Source organism: Sesamum indicum, linkage group LG16 (genome assembly GCF_000512975.1).
Source record: "Sesamum indicum cultivar Zhongzhi No. 13 linkage group LG16, S_indicum_v1.0, whole genome shotgun sequence".
Lineage (NCBI taxonomy): Eukaryota > Viridiplantae > Streptophyta > Magnoliopsida > Lamiales > Pedaliaceae > Sesamum > Sesamum indicum.
In genome coordinates, this window is record NC_026160.1 from 2191941 (window position 1) to 2200443 (window position 8503).

Below are 8503 nucleotides of genomic sequence, written 5' to 3' on the forward strand. Positions count from 1 at the left end.
ATTATTGGTAATTAATTAGATATGTATGCCAAGGCAGGGAGTGATGGGCTTAATATTGTCATATATTTTTATTTATTTACCTAGACACACTTTAGATAATGGGATTAGGAGGTTGAATGAGGATGACGGGATTAGAGAATTATTGATGACTTTTAAGGGCCTGAGTGTAAATTCAATTTACTTTGAAGAGAAACAAGGCCCAATAGTAGTTGTTAATACACACGATAGTATACTCTCTCAAGATGAACATATTCCATATCTCCCTTATAATGAAGAATTTTAGCACTTTAACCCTAAACCTGAAAATGATGAAGCCAATAATGCACCATATTGATTAGGGGTGTTCAAAAAATGGTTAAACTGGCCGAACCGAAAACTGAATTAAAAAATTCGGTTCGATTTTTATTTTTTTTAAACAAAAAAAAATTAGTTATTCGGTTATGTTGACCGAATCGAAGCGAATAACTAATATTTTTAAATATCTCCAGCCCGCGGCAGTAGTTCTCTCCACCAGTTTTCTCCATCAGGTAGGTACTTTGCTCTCTTACAAAGAAAAGAAGATTTAAAAAATTTGACTTACAAAATTTGCTTTGAAGCTGTTTGATGAAATGTATAATAGAATTTTTTTGTTTTATTTTTGTTTGATTAATTGATTGTGTGCTTGAGCTTGTATTAAAGTGATTTTACACTATCAGATTTGCAAGTATTGAGGTTGAAGTGATTTTACAATTGAAAAATATCAAAATTATTTTTTTATATATATATCATTAAAAAAATGGTTTTTCATTTTTTTTAACTAAAAATACCGAACTTTTTCAATTTAATAGAACCGAAATCGAACCATTTCGGTTCGATTTTTTGTTCTTAAAATTTTCAAACTGAATTTTTTATTCGATTTGGTTCTGTTTGATGAATTGAAATGCACAGGCCTAATATTGATGAAGCCAACAGGACTCCAGATTTTGAGCCTTTTAACCCTGAGTATGAAAATAACCCAGTACCCATACACAATGAACCTACAATCTCTGAAAATAATCGTAAATCCATACACACTCCAATTCTCACTTCACCATTGTTTGAGGATACAGAAACTAGCATCAGGGAAGAGGGTGAGGGAGGAGGTGAATGGTAAGGAGATTGGCGATGGTGCTGAAAATTGTGAGGGGGATGGTGAGGGTGTTGATAACTGTGAGGGGTCTAGTTTTGGGGATTCAACAGCATCCAAATGCTCTTTTTAGATGCTGGAGGATCTAGAGGGTCCACTAGATGATTCTATTGTTATTTGTTTGTTTTTTAAAATTTTAATTTAGGGTTCGATTGGTTCAAAGGAAAAGTGAAGTGAAAGGGGGAGGGGAAGTGAAATGGGGAGGGGAAGGTAAAGAATAATAGTTTTTCTTATATTATTTGGTATGACTTGAAGAAGATTAAATCTCAAATACTCCCCTTGTTTGGTATGAAAAAAGCAGATTGTGAAGAAAATACTATTTTTTGTTTGTAGTAGAAAATGAATAAACTAATATTATACTACATAATTTTAGTATATAAAAAATTTAAAAACCTTAGTATTAGAACTATTTTATCAAATAAGAATAAGAATAGTTTTTATTAGTAAAAATAAGAATAAAAATAGTTTTTATTAGTAAAAATATTCATCAAAATAAGTATTGTTCATTTATTTTAAACTGTTTAGTTTAAGCAAAATAAAAGTTACTAACAATATTTTCAACTAACATGATGGATATGGCCCAACAGAATTTGGCCCAAAACAAAGCACTAAGCCCAGGTAATGATCCACTAGCCCATGAGAAAGGCAGCTCGTCCAAATCGGTATGCTTGGCCCAAGAAGGGAACCTCCTACGATCCTGCTCGGTCCAAGGGAGAGGCCCCATTCTGTTCAGCCCAAAAAGCCCCCCTCTACACCAAAGTCCAGGCAATGGGAGGAGATTGACCCAGGGAGGAAGCTTAATCCGAGGTCCTTCCAAGCCAAGTCAGAGGGAGAAAGATGCCATCAGGAAGTCGGACTCTACAGCTTGAAGGACTCCTCATCCGATTGGAGTCCACAAGGAGGAGGAGTCCCCCCTTGTCCGAGAACTGTTTGTTAAAAGGGATAAGGAGGAGCATTATCCCCATAACTTCATTTTTTTCCGCCTGTATGTTCGGACCCCTCTCACCTGATGTACTTCCTCGAACTCTTGCCATAGAAGGACTCTTCTTCTATAAATACAGGGAGTACCCCCCAACGAATTTTTCCCCCTGTTGAAAAAGACTTTGAGAAACTCTTCTTATTGCTCTTGATTTCGTAATCTTGCACACATAACTCTCATTCTTATCATAATTTCTCGTCATAATTCACTTTTATTTTTATTCATTCTTAATTTTGGGACTAACTTAAGAATCGGTATGCTAACCCTTTATTTTGCTAGTCCTCTTTCTCAAGAACCTTCTTTCAATTAGCCCAAATCCGACACAAAAATCCAAGAACATTGAACTCTTGCTAAAATCGCACGCATCATGATGAATTTCGAGTTCAAGCATCAGTGCCCTTCTTGATACAAAAAACAACTTTGGAGGGAAATTTTGTATATATAGATTTATAAATATGGACAATAAAGTAAATAAAAATGAAAACTGTACACATTTTTGTTTTTTTGGCCTTATACTTCCACTTTTTCTTTTAAAAACAAAATTGAACTCTAGAGGGTTTCATAGACATCGAGATTTACTTCACCTCCATATCTTTCCCTTAACCAAATACCAAATTATCTTTTATACATTCATGTTTACTTCCACTTATCTTATACTCCCACTTTTCCCTGCAACCAAACACACACTTAGTTGTATTTCATTTCTATCTTTCCTTACTGTATCTAAAAGCTCAATTATTGCGTTCTCACATTGCAACATAAACTTGTGAATAATTATTTGACGCTATACTGTATATATTTTATTTATAAAAAATAATGTAGGTTCGTTGAATCGAAAAAAATCTCTTTAAATTAATAATTATTAATTTATCTATCAATTAATATATTTTTAAATTAATAAAATTACGTATCACCAATATTATTAATTTATAGAGATTTTTCTATACTTGTATTGAAATCCTCAAATGAAGTTATTGTGATTTGATACAAAAAGTTAAGTAAATTCAATGTAACCCTTTATATTGAGAAGATTCGAAAATAGTCAAATTCAGACCAACATATAGTAACATAGATGTAATAACCAAATCATATTATCTAGTGGAGATACATAATGTATATGTGGTTTACAAGGCAACATTTTTAATATATGTTCAAATGGTGATATTTCAATAATTGGAAAAAGTATTATTTTAGTCCGCCAAGTATACCTAATTTTAATTTTAGTTCGATAACTATGTCCATTTTTGTTTAGATTCAGTAACTTACGAAATTGCTTACTTTTAGTCCTCTGTTAGATTTTCGGACAATTTTACCCCTATGAGTGCTATGGACTAAAACTGCCTTTCAAAAGTTGCATAGGGGTAAAATTGTCCGAAAATCTGCCAGAGGACTAAAAGTAAGCAATTTCGTAAGTTACTGGACTTGAACAAAAATAGACATAATTATCGGACGAAAATTAAAATTAGGCATACTTAGCGGACTAAAATAATACTTTTCCCTCAATAATTTTACTATGGTAACTTCATGTTCTCCACAGACTACATAAACATTTGGTTGACTATGATTTCCTCAATCTTCACAAATTGAAATAATCACTATTCTGGCCTTTTTTAATATTTTGTTGTACAGTTATGAAACTCTATAAAAGGAGCTTCATATGTGAAAATTAACAATTAAATATATACATATACAAACACATATACTTTCGTAATGACGAAATACCTCGTAATTGCTGCCTCCAAACTTTTGCCATTTCTCATTGTACTTTTCATGTTGTCAACAGGTATATGTATGTTTTCTTTTTTAAGAAAAAAAAAAACACAACACAAATTCCACAAATTTAAAATTATCACTTAAATTTATATTTTTTGGCTTTTGCAGTATTTGCATCCTCCTCGATATAATATATATCATAAAATTAGTCTTGTAGTATATTATAAATATGCCGGCATTGGAACGTACGTACAAACAAATGTGTATGTTTGTACACACACCAATACATACATACATATATATATATATATAATTATAATTTTTGTAGTGTAAGTATGGAGAGATGATAGTTTTAGTCATGTACAATTCTATTTTGATAGTATTATCTTATAATTTGGAATTTATAAAATAGACGGAAAAGTACATACGACATTTGCTTGAAATCCCCCATTAAGCTGGCAATATGCACTTTTCCAACCATTTTAACACATTCTGATCATTTTTATCCTCAACGTGAGAAATCCTTATAATTACCAAACAATATTGTCAAAGAATCTGTGCAAAACAGAAATTGCCACCTTTCATATATATATATATATGCGCGTTATAACAATTTTTTTGTTTCCATACTTTGCAGGTAGTAATCATGTCTGTGTTGAGGGGGCATTGGCATGTTGCCGCGACAACCACAATGGTCGTTGTGAACCTGGAATGGATGACAAAAGGTGCAATGAGATGTGCAAAGAGGGTTGCTCTAAAGGAGGTTTCTGCAAAGTTCTCAATAAAAAACCTCCCAACCATTATTGTCATTGCTATTGTTGAAGTCTCAGTGCAGCAATTGCAACTCTCCCATGAATAGAGCTACCCAAAATGTATCTTTCTGTGTGAGCTTCATCAACATATAATCCCATATTAATGCAAAAACCTTAAACATTATTCCAAGTATTATATATACAAACATGCAGCTCCGGGATTTGTAGTAATATTAATTCCAAATCTGAAGTTGTGACAAAATTCTTGAGTGAGAGAGAGGCAGAAAAGGACAGAAGATTAGATTTTAGTAGCGATGATAACGGGGTGTGTCTACGGCTAGTATGTCCTAGTGCAAGACCCGCCTTGAATAATTTCACCTCGCCTCTCGCCCCGCAAATCCACTCCTGATGTACATTGATAAAAAATATTAACTTGTAAGGGTAAAAAAGTAATTTAATATATATGAGGCACACATTAAACAAATGCAACCTACTACACCATATAATTTTCAACACTACTATAAATACAAAAAATATTAATTTTTTAAGGCAAGCAGTCAAGCACTATTCATTGATTTGACTATTTTTCTTGCTCTCTCGAAAATTGCATTTCACCTGGTGTGTATTTGTGCCGTAGGTAAAATTTTTCATTTTTATCCCTTAGTAAAAACCTCGACCACATCAAACCCACTTCACTTTTATGCAAAATTTATAAATTTGTCTAATTATCGTAAAATACTAAGTAATATCAGTTTAAATTTAAATAACTTAACATACTTTTCAATTTAAAAAGAATTGTATAGAACAAAATATACGTTCATCTAAATTATTAATTTTCACATCAAGTAATATCACTTTTACGATCTACGATGATTTATACAATACAAAGAATACATTCAAATAATATTTTATTCTTGTAATAAGTAATATCAATTTAAATTTAAATACTTTAACATAGTTTTCAATCTAAAATGAATTCTATAAGCTAAAGTATCCGTTCATCTAATTAATTATTAATTTTCTCATGAAGTAGTATCATTTTATGATTTATAATGAATTATATAATACAAAGAATACATTCAACTAATTTTTTGTATTTCTTATATAGAACTGGATATATGCAAAATTATTTAAGGATTTATATATAACACCATAATTATTTTATTAATAATATATTATATATGAATAATAAATAATAAAAAATATGTAAAATATGAGCCGCAGCCGGTCCGGTACAAAATTCTTACCCCGCCCTAGACCTAGTCGAGTCCTAACCCCATGGACCCGGACTCACCCAAAATCCACCAAACCCAATACCGAACCCACCCCAAACAAGATGGGTTCGGGCCAGAGTCCCGATTTTTTGGGCTCAATTGCCATTCATAGGTTTTAGTGATGGAGAAAGAGAGCGAAAGAGGAAAGGAGGAAATAAAGAGAGAATGCATAGAGACTAGAGAGAGGTGAGGGAGGGATAATTGTGGAAAAGATAATTGTATTAATTATAGTTATTAATTAAATTGTATAAAATATATGCAATTTATAATTATGTAAATTGTGAAATAAATTTATGAATTATAAATTATTATTAATGTCATGAATTATATTGAGTTTGTGTTTTTTTATTAAATTATTGTTAGAAAGTTTATTGGATTGTATATTTATTTGAATTTTGTTTATAATGCAATAATATATGCTATATAATGTATATATATATATATATATTATAATCAAAGGTATATGGACTTTATTATAGTTTTTCAGTTTATGATCACACTGTCAAACTACGTACTTACATAATGTTAGATAATTATTTTTGTTTTTGGTGATTATATTTGTCAAGATATATATATATATATATATATATATGATCCTATTCGAAATATACGATTTTGAGTAATTATCTCGATCACTATCACATACTCACCTAAGATTTAGTGATTGGGTCCTGAGGATAAAACACGAACATGAGATTCGTCGGGTTCATCCCCGACAACGACCTTCCGACACTCAAGTTAGAGTTGTTCGAGGTAAAAATATGCGAACTGGAAAATATAGGTCGATAATATAAAATGTAAGTTACCTCAAAATATGGTGGTTTGGGGTATTTATAAAGCCCATGTGGATACTGTTATTTGGGCCACATGTCTGCCATCAAAAGAATAGGCATCCTCGATCGGACTACGCTCCATGCGTCGGGGTCTTCAGTCACAAAATGGGTCTGGGTCGTGGATTATCTGACCCCCTCCATTGACGCGCGGATCCTAAGCATCCAAATGATGAAAATACCCTTCATTAAGGATATTTTCGGTATCTTGTATAAAAATTGGGGTTTACCCCATCAATATATATATATATTTATGTGACGTGCATGTATATTTATCTTTATTTTTTTTTAATTTTTAGTATTTTTATATTGAACAATAATTATATGCGCAGGTTTCATTGTTTCTTAAGATTTTCTTTAATTTTGGAAAATTTTAATATTACGAAATACTTATAATAATCTTAGTTTTCAGTGATTACGTGATATTTTTGGATACTACTTCCAAGTGAATTTGTGATATTCCTTTAATATCAAGTCACACTACATTAGTTGGAATATATAACTGAGTTATAATTAAAAAATCTGCAAGTATGAAAATTATGTCCACTTAAATTAGAAATGTACAACTTTATATATTTTATTTGCAATATTAGAAATTTCTTTTATATTTATTTTAATTTAAACTTAAAAAGATAATGTGCGCAAAAATCACATGTAATGAGGGCGAGCTAGTATATAAAACAAGTACTTTTTAATTTTTTATATACATGTATGTGTATTAGATAAGTATTTATACAAATTCCTAATAACAACATAATGCACTAAAAAACATTTAGTACCTACCCTCTTTATTTCTATTTTTGTAAATTTTTATGGTTAGATCTAAATACATAAATTTTTTTTTATCATAATATTATAAATACGCTCTTTCAGGTTATGATTATAATTAACATCCATACTTGTTTAGGAGGGAAAAACTTACCAACACCTCCTAAAATAAATCAAGGCAAAATGCGTCTACTACCTTTAAATTATCACCAACTCGTAAAGTTGTCCTTAAACTACGAAATGTATAAAAAAGGTTCCTCGTGTTAAAGGTCAAACTTACAAAAACTGAACGGTGTTAATTTTAATGGACAGTTATGTTTATGCCCATTGCACATCAGCCCAAAAAAAAAAAAAGAGTCAACATGACATGTTTGCCACGTCGAGTGATGCTGTAAAATTACGAGAATGCCCAAAAATACGAAGGGGTTTATGTAGCCTCAAAAAATGTTTTAAGAAAGAAGAAAAATATTTTTTTGGTTTACATCTTTGATCGCAGTATACATCAGACCATATACGATATTATTCTTAATATTTGTCAAACATACAAGTATTTATTACTTTACGTACGTCTTCAATTAATATATATATATATATATATATATATATATATAATTAAGATTAAAAACGCGCTATCACCATATATTATACACCATATGATAAGCTCCAAATTTTAATAATTGAAACCTTAATTTACGCGTAGAAAAATATTAGTCAACAGATGAAATGTCAAACGATCCTCTCAATTAATATACAATTTTTTGAATATTTTAAGTGGTCAATTTATATGTAAAAAATTCCAAATAATATTCCATTAGAAAGGGTTGAAATTTGAAAAACATACTTTTGGAGAAACGTCCCACTTTTGATAGTTGAGATGCCCTTTTTGGCTCCAAAGTTGCTCTTTATCCTAAGTCAAAGCATTCTTTTCTTCTTTTTTCTTTTTTATTTTTGAACTTTATATATATATATATATGTGTGTGTGTGTGTATGTGTGTGCAGTCATATAAAGATATAAAAACAAA